The 13,004-nt window shown below is 48.5% G+C and overlaps 10 non-coding genes across 10 annotated transcripts; all 10 read left to right on the top strand.

The window, feature by feature from the left end:
- Positions 1-590: 590 nt before the first annotated feature.
- On the top strand, positions 591-709 carry LOC126213687 (5S ribosomal RNA). Its single transcript, XR_007541344.1, has one exon. It is a non-coding gene; the product is annotated as a 5S ribosomal RNA (ribosomal RNA).
- Positions 710-1,887: 1,178 nt separating this feature from the next.
- On the top strand, positions 1,888-2,006 carry LOC126213686 (5S ribosomal RNA). The gene has a single exon (XR_007541343.1). It is a non-coding gene; the product is annotated as a 5S ribosomal RNA (ribosomal RNA).
- Positions 2,007-3,182: 1,176 nt separating this feature from the next.
- Positions 3,183-3,301, top strand: LOC126213942 (5S ribosomal RNA). The gene has a single exon (XR_007541574.1). It is a non-coding gene; the product is annotated as a 5S ribosomal RNA (ribosomal RNA).
- Positions 3,302-4,477: 1,176 nt separating this feature from the next.
- On the top strand, positions 4,478-4,596 carry LOC126213684 (5S ribosomal RNA). The gene has a single exon (XR_007541342.1). It is a non-coding gene; the product is annotated as a 5S ribosomal RNA (ribosomal RNA).
- A 1,178-nt stretch (positions 4,597-5,774) lies between these two features.
- On the top strand, positions 5,775-5,893 carry LOC126213683 (5S ribosomal RNA). Its single transcript, XR_007541341.1, has one exon. It is a non-coding gene; the product is annotated as a 5S ribosomal RNA (ribosomal RNA).
- Positions 5,894-7,069: 1,176 nt separating this feature from the next.
- LOC126213682 (5S ribosomal RNA) lies at positions 7,070-7,188 on the top strand. Its single transcript, XR_007541340.1, has one exon. It is a non-coding gene; the product is annotated as a 5S ribosomal RNA (ribosomal RNA).
- Positions 7,189-8,365: 1,177 nt separating this feature from the next.
- On the top strand, positions 8,366-8,484 carry LOC126213681 (5S ribosomal RNA). Its single transcript, XR_007541339.1, has one exon. It is a non-coding gene; the product is annotated as a 5S ribosomal RNA (ribosomal RNA).
- Positions 8,485-9,660: 1,176 nt separating this feature from the next.
- On the top strand, positions 9,661-9,779 carry LOC126213680 (5S ribosomal RNA). Its single transcript, XR_007541338.1, has one exon. It is a non-coding gene; the product is annotated as a 5S ribosomal RNA (ribosomal RNA).
- Positions 9,780-10,956: 1,177 nt separating this feature from the next.
- On the top strand, positions 10,957-11,075 carry LOC126213679 (5S ribosomal RNA). Its single transcript, XR_007541337.1, has one exon. It is a non-coding gene; the product is annotated as a 5S ribosomal RNA (ribosomal RNA).
- Positions 11,076-12,252: 1,177 nt separating this feature from the next.
- On the top strand, positions 12,253-12,371 carry LOC126213941 (5S ribosomal RNA). The gene has a single exon (XR_007541573.1). It is a non-coding gene; the product is annotated as a 5S ribosomal RNA (ribosomal RNA).
- Positions 12,372-13,004: the final 633 nt, after the last annotated feature.

Here is a 13,004-nt window from a genome sequence, read left to right as displayed (position 1 = left end):
AAAGTTCCAAATTTGATTTGTAATCATAAATTTTTTCTTTAGTCGCGTCGTCTAGTCCCGCAGACGTTTGTCGTGCTTGCGCCGTCATATGGACCACGACCCGAGCGGCAGCGAGCGGCAGTCGAGCAAAGTCGGGCCAAGTCGGGACGGGGACAGGGATAGGAAAGGTGCGAATGCACTGCCAACTACGCAAACACCCGGTGTGAGGCGAGGAAGCTCACATCGCTACCAGTGGCGCCCTCCAGCACGACACTGCCACACCCCGCACAGACCATACGCCGGTCGGCCGCGCGCCAGCCCCCCGCTGGACACCAGGGACAAGATGCGCCTTCCGCGTGTGTCGAAGGTTGCACGCGACAAGCGAATGACAGGAGGTGCAACGAGCAGCTGCGCGTCTCACACACGCGACGGCGCGCCCGCCAATTCGGCAATCGTTCTGCTGGGACGTCGGGCGCGCACTCCGCGCCGTCCTCGAGGAACTCGCTGTTGCGGAAGGAGGTGCTTTCGTCAAATGCGGCCGAAAACTAACATTTTGTGTGTTGGGAGGAGAGCCGAATGCGAATTCTGCCGTGCGCCTACAGTATATGTGCGCCAACGGCCATACCATGTTAAATACACCGGTTCTCGTCCGATCACCGAAGTTAAGCAACATCGGGCCCGGTTAGTACTTGGATGGGTGACCGCCTGGGAACATCGGGTGCTGTTGGCTCTCCCTTCTTTTTTTTTCCTTTTTATGTCGCTACTCCTGCCAGCCCTCTCGCCATACTACCCTTCCGTTAAAAAAAAATAAAAAATAAAAAAAACAAAAAAAGCAAAAAACAAAAAAATGAAAAAATAAATAAATAAAAAATAAATTAAAAAAAGAAAAAAGGTGCTGTTGGCTCACCTTCCTTTTTTTTTCCTTTTTATGTCGCTACTCCTGCCAGCCCTCTTGCCATACTACCCTTCTGTTGTGACAAAGACGTTTCCTTAAGCATTTTAAACTACTGTAATGGTGCGAAAACAAAAATAAAATAAAATAAAATAAATATGAGCCAATAAAAATGGTACTTTTGGCTCCCCTGCATTTTTGCTTTTTAAGTCGCTATCCTGCCAGCAGTCGTTTCATACTACCTTTCTGTCATGACAAAGATGCTTTCTTAAGCATTTTAAACTAATGCAACGGTACGATAATGCGGTAATTAACTCAGTTTGAGGGAGAATGTGCTAACGAAGTTTGCCGGGAAGTCTTTGAAAACGATAAAACAGCACGAATCTGCCCTGAAATGCGTCAGCGCCTATTGTTGTGCTGCACCGTAAAGTTCCAAATTTGATTTGTAATCATAAATTTTTTCTTTAGTCGCGTCGTCTAGTCCCGCAGACGTTTGTCGTGCTTGCGCCGTCATATGGACCACGACCCGAGCGGCAGCGAGCGGCAGTCGAGCAAAGTCGGGCCAAGTCGGGACGGGGACAGGGATAGGAAAGGTGCGAATGCACTGCCAACTACGCAAACACCCGGTGTGAGGCGAGGAAGCTCACATCGCTACCAGTGGCGCCCTCCAGCACGACACTGCCACACCCCGCACAGACCATACGCCGGTCGGCCGCGCGCCAGCCCCCCGCTGGACACCAGGGACAAGATGCGCCTTCCGCGTGTGTCGAAGGTTGCACGCGACAAGCGAATGACAGGAGGTGCAACGAGCAGCTGCGCGTCTCACACACGCGACGGCGCGCCCGCCAATTCGGCAATCGTTCTGCTGGGACGTCGGGCGCGCACTCCGCGCCGTCCTCGAGGAACTCGCTGTTGCGGAAGGAGGTGCTTTCGTCAAATGCGGCCGAAAACTAACATTTTGTGTGTTGGGAGGAGAGCCGAATGCGAATTCTGCCGTGCGCCTACAGTACATGTGCGCCAACGGCCATACCATGTTAAATACACCGGTTCTCGTCCGATCACCGAAGTTAAGCAACATCGGGCCCGGTTAGTACTTGGATGGGTGACCGCCTGGGAACATCGGGTGCTGTTGGCTCTCCCTTCTTTTTTTTTCCTTTTTATGTCGCTACTCCTGCCAGCCCTCTCGCCATACTACCCTTCCGTTAAAAAAAAATAAAAAATAAAAAAACAAAAAAAGCAAAAAACAAAAAAAAGAAAAAATAAATAAATAAAAAATAAATTAAAAAAAGAAAAAAGGTGCTGTTGGCTCACCTTCCTTTTTTTTCCTTTTTATGTCGCTACTCCTGCCAGCCCTCTTGCCATACTACCCTTCTGTTGTGACAAAGACGTTTCCTTAAGCATTTTAAACTACTGTAATGGTGCGAAAACAAAAATAAAATAAAATAAAATAAATATGAGCCAATAAAAATGGTACTTTTGGCTCCCCTGCATTTTTGCTTTTTAAGTCGCTATCCTGCCAGCAGTCGTTTCATACTACCTTTCTGTCATGACAAAGATGCTTTCTTAAGCATTTTAAACTAATGCAACGGTACGATAATGCGGTAATTAACTCAGTTTGAGGGAGAATGTGCTAACGAAGTTTGCCGGGAAGTCTTTGAAAACGATAAAACAGCACGAATCTGCCCTGAAATGCGTCAGCGCCTATTGTTGTGCTGCACCGTAAAGTTCCAAATTTGATTTGTAATCATAAATTTTTTCTTTAGTCGCGTCGTCTAGTCCCGCAGACGTTTGTCGTGCTTGCGCCGTCATATGGACCACGACCCGAGCGGCAGCGAGCGGCAGTCGAGCAAAGTCGGGCCAAGTCGGGACGGGGACAGGGATAGGAAAGGTGCGAATGCACTGCCAACTACGCAAACACCCGGTGTGAGGCGAGGAAGCTCACATCGCTACCAGTGGCGCCCTCCAGCACGACACTGCCACACCCCGCACAGACCATACGCCGGTCGGCCGCGCGCCAGCCCCCCGCTGGACACCAGGGACAAGATGCGCCTTCCGCGTGTGTCGAAGGTTGCACGCGACAAGCGAATGACAGGAGGTGCAACGAGCAGCTGCGCGTCTCACACACGCGACGGCGCGCCCGCCAATTCGGCAATCGTTCTGCTGGGACGTCGGGCGCGCACTCCGCGCCGTCCTCGAGGAACTCGCTGTTGCGGAAGGAGGTGCTTTCGTCAAATGCGGCCGAAAACTAACATTTTGTGTGTTGGGAGGAGAGCCGAATGCGAATTCTGCCGTGCGCCTACAGTATATGTGCGCCAACGGCCATACCATGTTAAATACACCGGTTCTCGTCCGATCACCGAAGTTAAGCAACATCGGGCCCGGTTAGTACTTGAATGGGTGACCGCCTGGGAACATCGGGTGCTGTTGGCTCTCCCTTCTTTTTTTTTCCTTTTTATGTCGCTACTCCTGCCAGTCCTCTCGCCATACTACCCTTCCGTTAAAAAAAATAAAAAATAAAAAAAACAAAAAAAGCAAAAAACAAAAAATGAAAAAATAAATAAATAAAAAATAAATTAAAAAAAAGAAAAAAGGTGCTGTTGGCTCACCTTCCTTTTTTTTCCTTTTTATGTCGCTACTCCTGCCAGCCCTCTTGCCATACTACCCTTCTGTTGTGACAAAGACGTTTCCTTAAGCATTTTAAACTACTGTAATGGTGCGAAAACAAAAATAAAATAAAATAAAATAAATATGAGCCAATAAAAATGGTACTTTTGGCTCCCCTGCATTTTTGCTTTTTAAGTCGCTATCCTGCCAGCAGTCGTTTCATACTACCTTTCTGTCATGACAAAGATGCTTTCTTAAGCATTTTAAACTAATGCAACGGTACGATAATGCGGTAATTAACTCAGTTTGAGGGAGAATGTGCTAACGAAGTTTGCCGGGAAGTCTTTGAAAACGATAAAACAGCACGAATCTGCCCTGAAATGCGTCAGCGCCTATTGTTGTGCTGCACCGTAAAGTTCCAAATTTGATTTGTAATCATAAATTTTTTCTTTAGTCGCGTCGTCTAGTCCCGCAGACGTTTGTCGTGCTTGCGCCGTCATATGGACCACGACCCGAGCGGCAGCGAGCGGCAGTCGAGCAAAGTCGGGCCAAGTCGGGACGGGGACAGGGATAGGAAAGGTGCGAATGCACTGCCAACTACGCAAACACCCGGTGTGAGGCGAGGAAGCTCACATCGCTACCAGTGGCGCCCTCCAGCACGACACTGCCACACCCCGCACAGACCATACGCCGGTCGGCCGCGCGCCAGCCCCCCGCTGGACACCAGGGACAAGATGCGCCTTCCGCGTGTGTCGAAGGTTGCACGCGACAAGCGAATGACAGGAGGTGCAACGAGCAGCTGCGCGTCTCACACACGCGACGGCGCGCCCGCCAATTCGGCAATCGTTCTGCTGGGACGTCGGGCGCGCACTCCGCGCCGTCCTCGAGGAACTCGCTGTTGCGGAAGGAGGTGCTTTCGTCAAATGCGGCCGAAAACTAACATTTTGTGTGTTGGGAGGAGAGCCGAATGCGAATTCTGCCGTGCGCCTACAGTATATGTGCGCCAACGGCCATACCATGTTAAATACACCGGTTCTCGTCCGATCACCGAAGTTAAGCAACATCGGGCCCGGTTAGTACTTGGATGGGTGACCGCCTGGGAACATCGGGTGCTGTTGGCTCTCCCTTCTTTTTTTTTCCTTTTTATGTCGCTACTCCTGCCAGCCCTCTCGCCATACTACCCTTCCGTTAAAAAAAAATAAAAAATAAAAAAAACAAAAAAAGCAAAAAACAAAAAAATGAAAAAATAAATAAATAAAAAATAAATTAAAAAAAGAAAAAAGGTGCTGTTGGCTCACCTTCCTTTTTTTTTCCTTTTTATGTCGCTACTCCTGCCAGCCCTCTTGCCATACTACCCTTCTGTTGTGACAAAGACGTTTCCTTAAGCATTTTAAACTACTGTAATGGTGCGAAAACAAAAATAAAATAAAATAAAATAAATATGAGCCAATAAAAATGGTACTTTTGGCTCCCCTGCATTTTTGCTTTTTAAGTCGCTATCCTGCCAGCAGTCGTTTCATACTACCTTTCTGTCATGACAAAGATGCTTTCTTAAGCATTTTAAACTAATGCAACGGTACGATAATGCGGTAATTAACTCAGTTTGAGGGAGAATGTGCTAACGAAGTTTGCCGGGAAGTCTTTGAAAACGATAAAACAGCACGAATCTGCCCTGAAATGCGTCAGCGCCTATTGTTGTGCTGCACCGTAAAGTTCCAAATTTGATTTGTAATCATAAATTTTTTCTTTAGTCGCGTCGTCTAGTCCCGCAGACGTTTGTCGTGCTTGCGCCGTCATATGGACCACGACCCGAGCGGCAGCGAGCGGCAGTCGAGCAAAGTCGGGCCAAGTCGGGACGGGGACAGGGATAGGAAAGGTGCGAATGCACTGCCAACTACGCAAACACCCGGTGTGAGGCGAGGAAGCTCACATCGCTACCAGTGGCGCCCTCCAGCACGACACTGCCACACCCCGCACAGACCATACGCCGGTCGGCCGCGCGCCAGCCCCCCGCTGGACACCAGGGACAAGATGCGCCTTCCGCGTGTGTCGAAGGTTGCACGCGACAAGCGAATGACAGGAGGTGCAACGAGCAGCTGCGCGTCTCACACACGCGACGGCGCGCCCGCCAATTCGGCAATCGTTCTGCTGGGACGTCGGGCGCGCACTCCGCGCCGTCCTCGAGGAACTCGCTGTTGCGGAAGGAGGTGCTTTCGTCAAATGCGGCCGAAAACTAACATTTTGTGTGTTGGGAGGAGAGCCGAATGCGAATTCTGCCGTGCGCCTACAGTACATGTGCGCCAACGGCCATACCATGTTAAATACACCGGTTCTCGTCCGATCACCGAAGTTAAGCAACATCGGGCCCGGTTAGTACTTGGATGGGTGACCGCCTGGGAACATCGGGTGCTGTTGGCTCTCCCTTCTTTTTTTTTCCTTTTTATGTCGCTACTCCTGCCAGCCCTCTCGCCATACTACCCTTCCGTTAAAAAAAAATAAAAAATAAAAAAACAAAAAAAGCAAAAAACAAAAAAAAGAAAAAATAAATAAATAAAAAATAAATTAAAAAAAGAAAAAAGGTGCTGTTGGCTCACCTTCCTTTTTTTTCCTTTTTATGTCGCTACTCCTGCCAGCCCTCTTGCCATACTACCCTTCTGTTGTGACAAAGACGTTTCCTTAAGCATTTTAAACTACTGTAATGGTGCGAAAACAAAAATAAAATAAAATAAAATAAATATGAGCCAATAAAAATGGTACTTTTGGCTCCCCTGCATTTTTGCTTTTTAAGTCGCTATCCTGCCAGCAGTCGTTTCATACTACCTTTCTGTCATGACAAAGATGCTTTCTTAAGCATTTTAAACTAATGCAACGGTACGATAATGCGGTAATTAACTCAGTTTGAGGGAGAATGTGCTAACGAAGTTTGCCGGGAAGTCTTTGAAAACGATAAAACAGCACGAATCTGCCCTGAAATGCGTCAGCGCCTATTGTTGTGCTGCACCGTAAAGTTCCAAATTTGATTTGTAATCATAAATTTTTTCTTTAGTCGCGTCGTCTAGTCCCGCAGACGTTTGTCGTGCTTGCGCCGTCATATGGACCACGACCCGAGCGGCAGCGAGCGGCAGTCGAGCAAAGTCGGGCCAAGTCGGGACGGGGACAGGGATAGGAAAGGTGCGAATGCACTGCCAACTACGCAAACACCCGGTGTGAGGCGAGGAAGCTCACATCGCTACCAGTGGCGCCCTCCAGCACGACACTGCCACACCCCGCACAGACCATACGCCGGTCGGCCGCGCGCCAGCCCCCCGCTGGACACCAGGGACAAGATGCGCCTTCCGCGTGTGTCGAAGGTTGCACGCGACAAGCGAATGACAGGAGGTGCAACGAGCAGCTGCGCGTCTCACACACGCGACGGCGCGCCCGCCAATTCGGCAATCGTTCTGCTGGGACGTCGGGCGCGCACTCCGCGCCGTCCTCGAGGAACTCGCTGTTGCGGAAGGAGGTGCTTTCGTCAAATGCGGCCGAAAACTAACATTTTGTGTGTTGGGAGGAGAGCCGAATGCGAATTCTGCCGTGCGCCTACAGTATATGTGCGCCAACGGCCATACCATGTTAAATACACCGGTTCTCGTCCGATCACCGAAGTTAAGCAACATCGGGCCCGGTTAGTACTTGGATGGGTGACCGCCTGGGAACATCGGGTGCTGTTGGCTCTCCCTTCTTTTTTTTTCCTTTTTATGTCGCTACTCCTGCCAGCCCTCTCGCCATACTACCCTTCCGTTAAAAAAAAATAAAAAATAAAAAAAACAAAAAAAGCAAAAAACAAAAAAAAGAAAAAATAAATAAATAAAAAATAAATTAAAAAAAGAAAAAAGGTGCTGTTGGCTCACCTTCCTTTTTTTTCCTTTTTATGTCGCTACTCCTGCCAGCCCTCTTGCCATACTACCCTTCTGTTGTGACAAAGACGTTTCCTTAAGCATTTTAAACTACTGTAATGGTGCGAAAACAAAAATAAAATAAAATAAAATAAATATGAGCCAATAAAAATGGTACTTTTGGCTCCCCTGCATTTTTGCTTTTTAAGTCGCTATCCTGCCAGCAGTCGTTTCATACTACCTTTCTGTCATGACAAAGATGCTTTCTTAAGCATTTTAAACTAATGCAACGGTACGATAATGCGGTAATTAACTCAGTTTGAGGGAGAATGTGCTAACGAAGTTTGCCGGGAAGTCTTTGAAAACGATAAAACAGCACGAATCTGCCCTGAAATGCGTCAGCGCCTATTGTTGTGCTGCACCGTAAAGTTCCAAATTTGATTTGTAATCATAAATTTTTTCTTTAGTCGCGTCGTCTAGTCCCGCAGACGTTTGTCGTGCTTGCGCCGTCATATGGACCACGACCCGAGCGGCAGCGAGCGGCAGTCGAGCAAAGTCGGGCCAAGTCGGGACGGGGACAGGGATAGGAAAGGTGCGAATGCACTGCCAACTACGCAAACACCCGGTGTGAGGCGAGGAAGCTCACATCGCTACCAGTGGCGCCCTCCAGCACGACACTGCCACACCCCGCACAGACCATACGCCGGTCGGCCGCGCGCCAGCCCCCCGCTGGACACCAGGGACAAGATGCGCCTTCCGCGTGTGTCGAAGGTTGCACGCGACAAGCGAATGACAGGAGGTGCAACGAGCAGCTGCGCGTCTCACACACGCGACGGCGCGCCCGCCAATTCGGCAATCGTTCTGCTGGGACGTCGGGCGCGCACTCCGCGCCGTCCTCGAGGAACTCGCTGTTGCGGAAGGAGGTGCTTTCGTCAAATGCGGCCGAAAACTAACATTTTGTGTGTTGGGAGGAGAGCCGAATGCGAATTCTGCCGTGCGCCTACAGTACATGTGCGCCAACGGCCATACCATGTTAAATACACCGGTTCTCGTCCGATCACCGAAGTTAAGCAACATCGGGCCCGGTTAGTACTTGGATGGGTGACCGCCTGGGAACATCGGGTGCTGTTGGCTCTCCCTTCTTTTTTTTTCCTTTTTATGTCGCTACTCCTGCCAGCCCTCTCGCCATACTACCCTTCCGTTAAAAAAAAATAAAAAATAAAAAAACAAAAAAAGCAAAAAACAAAAAAAAGAAAAAATAAATAAATAAAAAATAAATTAAAAAAAGAAAAAAGGTGCTGTTGGCTCACCTTCCTTTTTTTTCCTTTTTATGTCGCTACTCCTGCCAGCCCTCTTGCCATACTACCCTTCTGTTGTGACAAAGACGTTTCCTTAAGCATTTTAAACTACTGTAATGGTGCGAAAACAAAAATAAAATAAAATAAAATAAATATGAGCCAATAAAAATGGTACTTTTGGCTCCCCTGCATTTTTGCTTTTTAAGTCGCTATCCTGCCAGCAGTCGTTTCATACTACCTTTCTGTCATGACAAAGATGCTTTCTTAAGCATTTTAAACTAATGCAACGGTACGATAATGCGGTAATTAACTCAGTTTGAGGGAGAATGTGCTAACGAAGTTTGCCGGGAAGTCTTTGAAAACGATAAAACAGCACGAATCTGCCCTGAAATGCGTCAGCGCCTATTGTTGTGCTGCACCGTAAAGTTCCAAATTTGATTTGTAATCATAAATTTTTTCTTTAGTCGCGTCGTCTAGTCCCGCAGACGTTTGTCGTGCTTGCGCCGTCATATGGACCACGACCCGAGCGGCAGCGAGCGGCAGTCGAGCAAAGTCGGGCCAAGTCGGGACGGGGACAGGGATAGGAAAGGTGCGAATGCACTGCCAACTACGCAAACACCCGGTGTGAGGCGAGGAAGCTCACATCGCTACCAGTGGCGCCCTCCAGCACGACACTGCCACACCCCGCACAGACCATACGCCGGTCGGCCGCGCGCCAGCCCCCCGCTGGACACCAGGGACAAGATGCGCCTTCCGCGTGTGTCGAAGGTTGCACGCGACAAGCGAATGACAGGAGGTGCAACGAGCAGCTGCGCGTCTCACACACGCGACGGCGCGCCCGCCAATTCGGCAATCGTTCTGCTGGGACGTCGGGCGCGCACTCCGCGCCGTCCTCGAGGAACTCGCTGTTGCGGAAGGAGGTGCTTTCGTCAAATGCGGCCGAAAACTAACATTTTGTGTGTTGGGAGGAGAGCCGAATGCGAATTCTGCCGTGCGCCTACAGTATATGTGCGCCAACGGCCATACCATGTTAAATACACCGGTTCTCGTCCGATCACCGAAGTTAAGCAACATCGGGCCCGGTTAGTACTTGGATGGGTGACCGCCTGGGAACATCGGGTGCTGTTGGCTCTCCCTTCTTTTTTTTTCCTTTTTATGTCGCTACTCCTGCCAGCCCTCTCGCCATACTACCCTTCCGTTAAAAAAAAATAAAAAATAAAAAAAACAAAAAAAGCAAAAAACAAAAAAATGAAAAAATAAATAAATAAAAAATAAATTAAAAAAAGAAAAAAGGTGCTGTTGGCTCACCTTCCTTTTTTTTCCTTTTTATGTCGCTACTCCTGCCAGCCCTCTTGCCATACTACCCTTCTGTTGTGACAAAGACGTTTCCTTAAGCATTTTAAACTACTGTAATGGTGCGAAAACAAAAATAAAATAAAATAAAATAAATATGAGCCAATAAAAATGGTACTTTTGGCTCCCCTGCATTTTTGCTTTTTAAGTCGCTATCCTGCCAGCAGTCGTTTCATACTACCTTTCTGTCATGACAAAGATGCTTTCTTAAGCATTTTAAACTAATGCAACGGTACGATAATGCGGTAATTAACTCAGTTTGAGGGAGAATGTGCTAACGAAGTTTGCCGGGAAGTCTTTGAAAACGATAAAACAGCACGAATCTGCCCTGAAATGCGTCAGCGCCTATTGTTGTGCTGCACCGTAAAGTTCCAAATTTGATTTGTAATCATAAATTTTTTCTTTAGTCGCGTCGTCTAGTCCCGCAGACGTTTGTCGTGCTTGCGCCGTCATATGGACCACGACCCGAGCGGCAGCGAGCGGCAGTCGAGCAAAGTCGGGCCAAGTCGGGACGGGGACAGGGATAGGAAAGGTGCGAATGCACTGCCAACTACGCAAACACCCGGTGTGAGGCGAGGAAGCTCACATCGCTACCAGTGGCGCCCTCCAGCACGACACTGCCACACCCCGCACAGACCATACGCCGGTCGGCCGCGCGCCAGCCCCCCGCTGGACACCAGGGACAAGATGCGCCTTCCGCGTGTGTCGAAGGTTGCACGCGACAAGCGAATGACAGGAGGTGCAACGAGCAGCTGCGCGTCTCACACACGCGACGGCGCGCCCGCCAATTCGGCAATCGTTCTGCTGGGACGTCGGGCGCGCACTCCGCGCCGTCCTCGAGGAACTCGCTGTTGCGGAAGGAGGTGCTTTCGTCAAATGCGGCCGAAAACTAACATTTTGTGTGTTGGGAGGAGAGCCGAATGCGAATTCTGCCGTGCGCCTACAGTACATGTGCGCCAACGGCCATACCATGTTAAATACACCGGTTCTCGTCCGATCACCGAAGTTAAGCAACATCGGGCCCGGTTAGTACTTGGATGGGTGACCGCCTGGGAACATCGGGTGCTGTTGGCTCTCCCTTCTTTTTTTTTCCTTTTTATGTCGCTACTCCTGCCAGCCCTCTCGCCATACTACCCTTCCGTTAAAAAAAAATAAAAAATAAAAAAAACAAAAAAAGCAAAAAACAAAAAAAAGAAAAAATAAATAAATAAAAAATAAATTAAAAAAAGAAAAAAGGTGCTGTTGGCTCACCTTCCTTTTTTTTCCTTTTTATGTCGCTACTCCTGCCAGCCCTCTTGCCATACTACCCTTCTGTTGTGACAAAGACGTTTCCTTAAGCATTTTAAACTACTGTAATGGTGCGAAAACAAAAATAAAATAAAATAAAATAAATATGAGCCAATAAAAATGGTACTTTTGGCTCCCCTGCATTTTTGCTTTTTAAGTCGCTATCCTGCCAGCAGTCGTTTCATACTACCTTTCTGTCATGACAAAGATGCTTTCTTAAGCATTTTAAACTAATGCAACGGTACGATAATGCGGTAATTAACTCAGTTTGAGGGAGAATGTGCTAACGAAGTTTGCCGGGAAGTCTTTGAAAACGATAAAACAGCACGAATCTGCCCTGAAATGCGTCAGCGCCTATTGTTGTGCTGCACCGTAAAGTTCCAAATTTGATTTGTAATCATAAATTTTTTCTTTAGTCGCGTCGTCTAGTCCCGCAGACGTTTGTCGTGCTTGCGCCGTCATATGGACCACGACCCGAGCGGCAGCGAGCGGCAGTCGAGCAAAGTCGGGCCAAGTCGGGACGGGGACAGGGATAGGAAAGGTGCGAATGCACTGCCAACTACGCAAACACCCGGTGTGAGGCGAGGAAGCTCACATCGCTACCAGTGGCGCCCTCCAGCACGACACTGCCACACCCCGCACAGACCATACGCCGGTCGGCCGCGCGCCAGCCCCCCGCTGGACACCAGGGACGAGATGCGCCTTCCGCGTGTGTCGAAGGTTGCACGCGACAAGCGAATGACAGGAGGTGCAACGAGCAGCTGCGCGTCTCACACACGCGACGGCGCGCCCGCCAATTCGGCAATCGTTCTGCTGGGACGTCGGGCGCGCACTCCGCGCCGTCCTCGAGGAACTCGCTGTTGCGGAAGGAGGTGCTTTCGTCAAATGCGGCCGAAAACTAACATTTTGTGTGTTGGGAGGAGAGCCGAATGCGAATTCTGCCGTGCGCCTACAGTATATGTGCGCCAACGGCCATACCATGTTAAATACACCGGTTCTCGTCCGATCACCGAAGTTAAGCAACATCGGGCCCGGTTAGTACTTGAATGGGTGACCGCCTGGGAACATCGGGTGCTGTTGGCTCTCCCTTCTTTTTTTTTCCTTTTTATGTCGCTACTCCTGCCAGCCCTCTCGCCATACTACCCTTCCGTTAAAAAAAAATAAAAAATAAAAAAAAACAAAAAAAGCAAAAAACAAAAAAAAGAAAAAATAAATAAATAAAAAATAAATTAAAAAAAGAAAAAAGGTGCTGTTGGCTCACCTTCCTTTTTTTTCCTTTTTATGTCGCTACTCCTGCCAGCCCTCTTGCCATACTACCCTTCTGTTGTGACAAAGACGTTTCCTTAAGCATTTTAAACTACTGTAATGGTGCGAAAACAAAAATAAAATAAAATAAAATAAATATGAGCCAATAAAAATGGTACTTTTGGCTCCCCTGCATTTTTGCTTTTTAAGTCGCTATCCTGCCAGCAGTCGTTTCATACTACCTTTCTGTCATGACAAAGATGCTTTCTTAAGCATTTTAAACTAATGCAACGGTACGATAATGCGGTAATTAACTCAGTTTGAGGGAGAATGTGCTAACGAAGTTTGCCGGGAAGTCTTTGAAAACGATAAAACAGCACGAATCTGCCCTGAAATGCGTCAGCGCCTATTGTTGTGCTGCACCGTAAAGTTCCAAATTTGATTTGTAATCATAAATTTTTTCTTTAGTCG

Source organism: Schistocerca nitens, chromosome 11, assembly GCF_023898315.1.
Source record: "Schistocerca nitens isolate TAMUIC-IGC-003100 chromosome 11, iqSchNite1.1, whole genome shotgun sequence".
NCBI classification, from domain to species: domain Eukaryota; kingdom Metazoa; phylum Arthropoda; class Insecta; order Orthoptera; family Acrididae; genus Schistocerca; species Schistocerca nitens.
The sequence above is the reverse complement of the archived record's forward strand: the minus strand, read 5'-3'. Positions and strand labels throughout refer to the sequence as shown.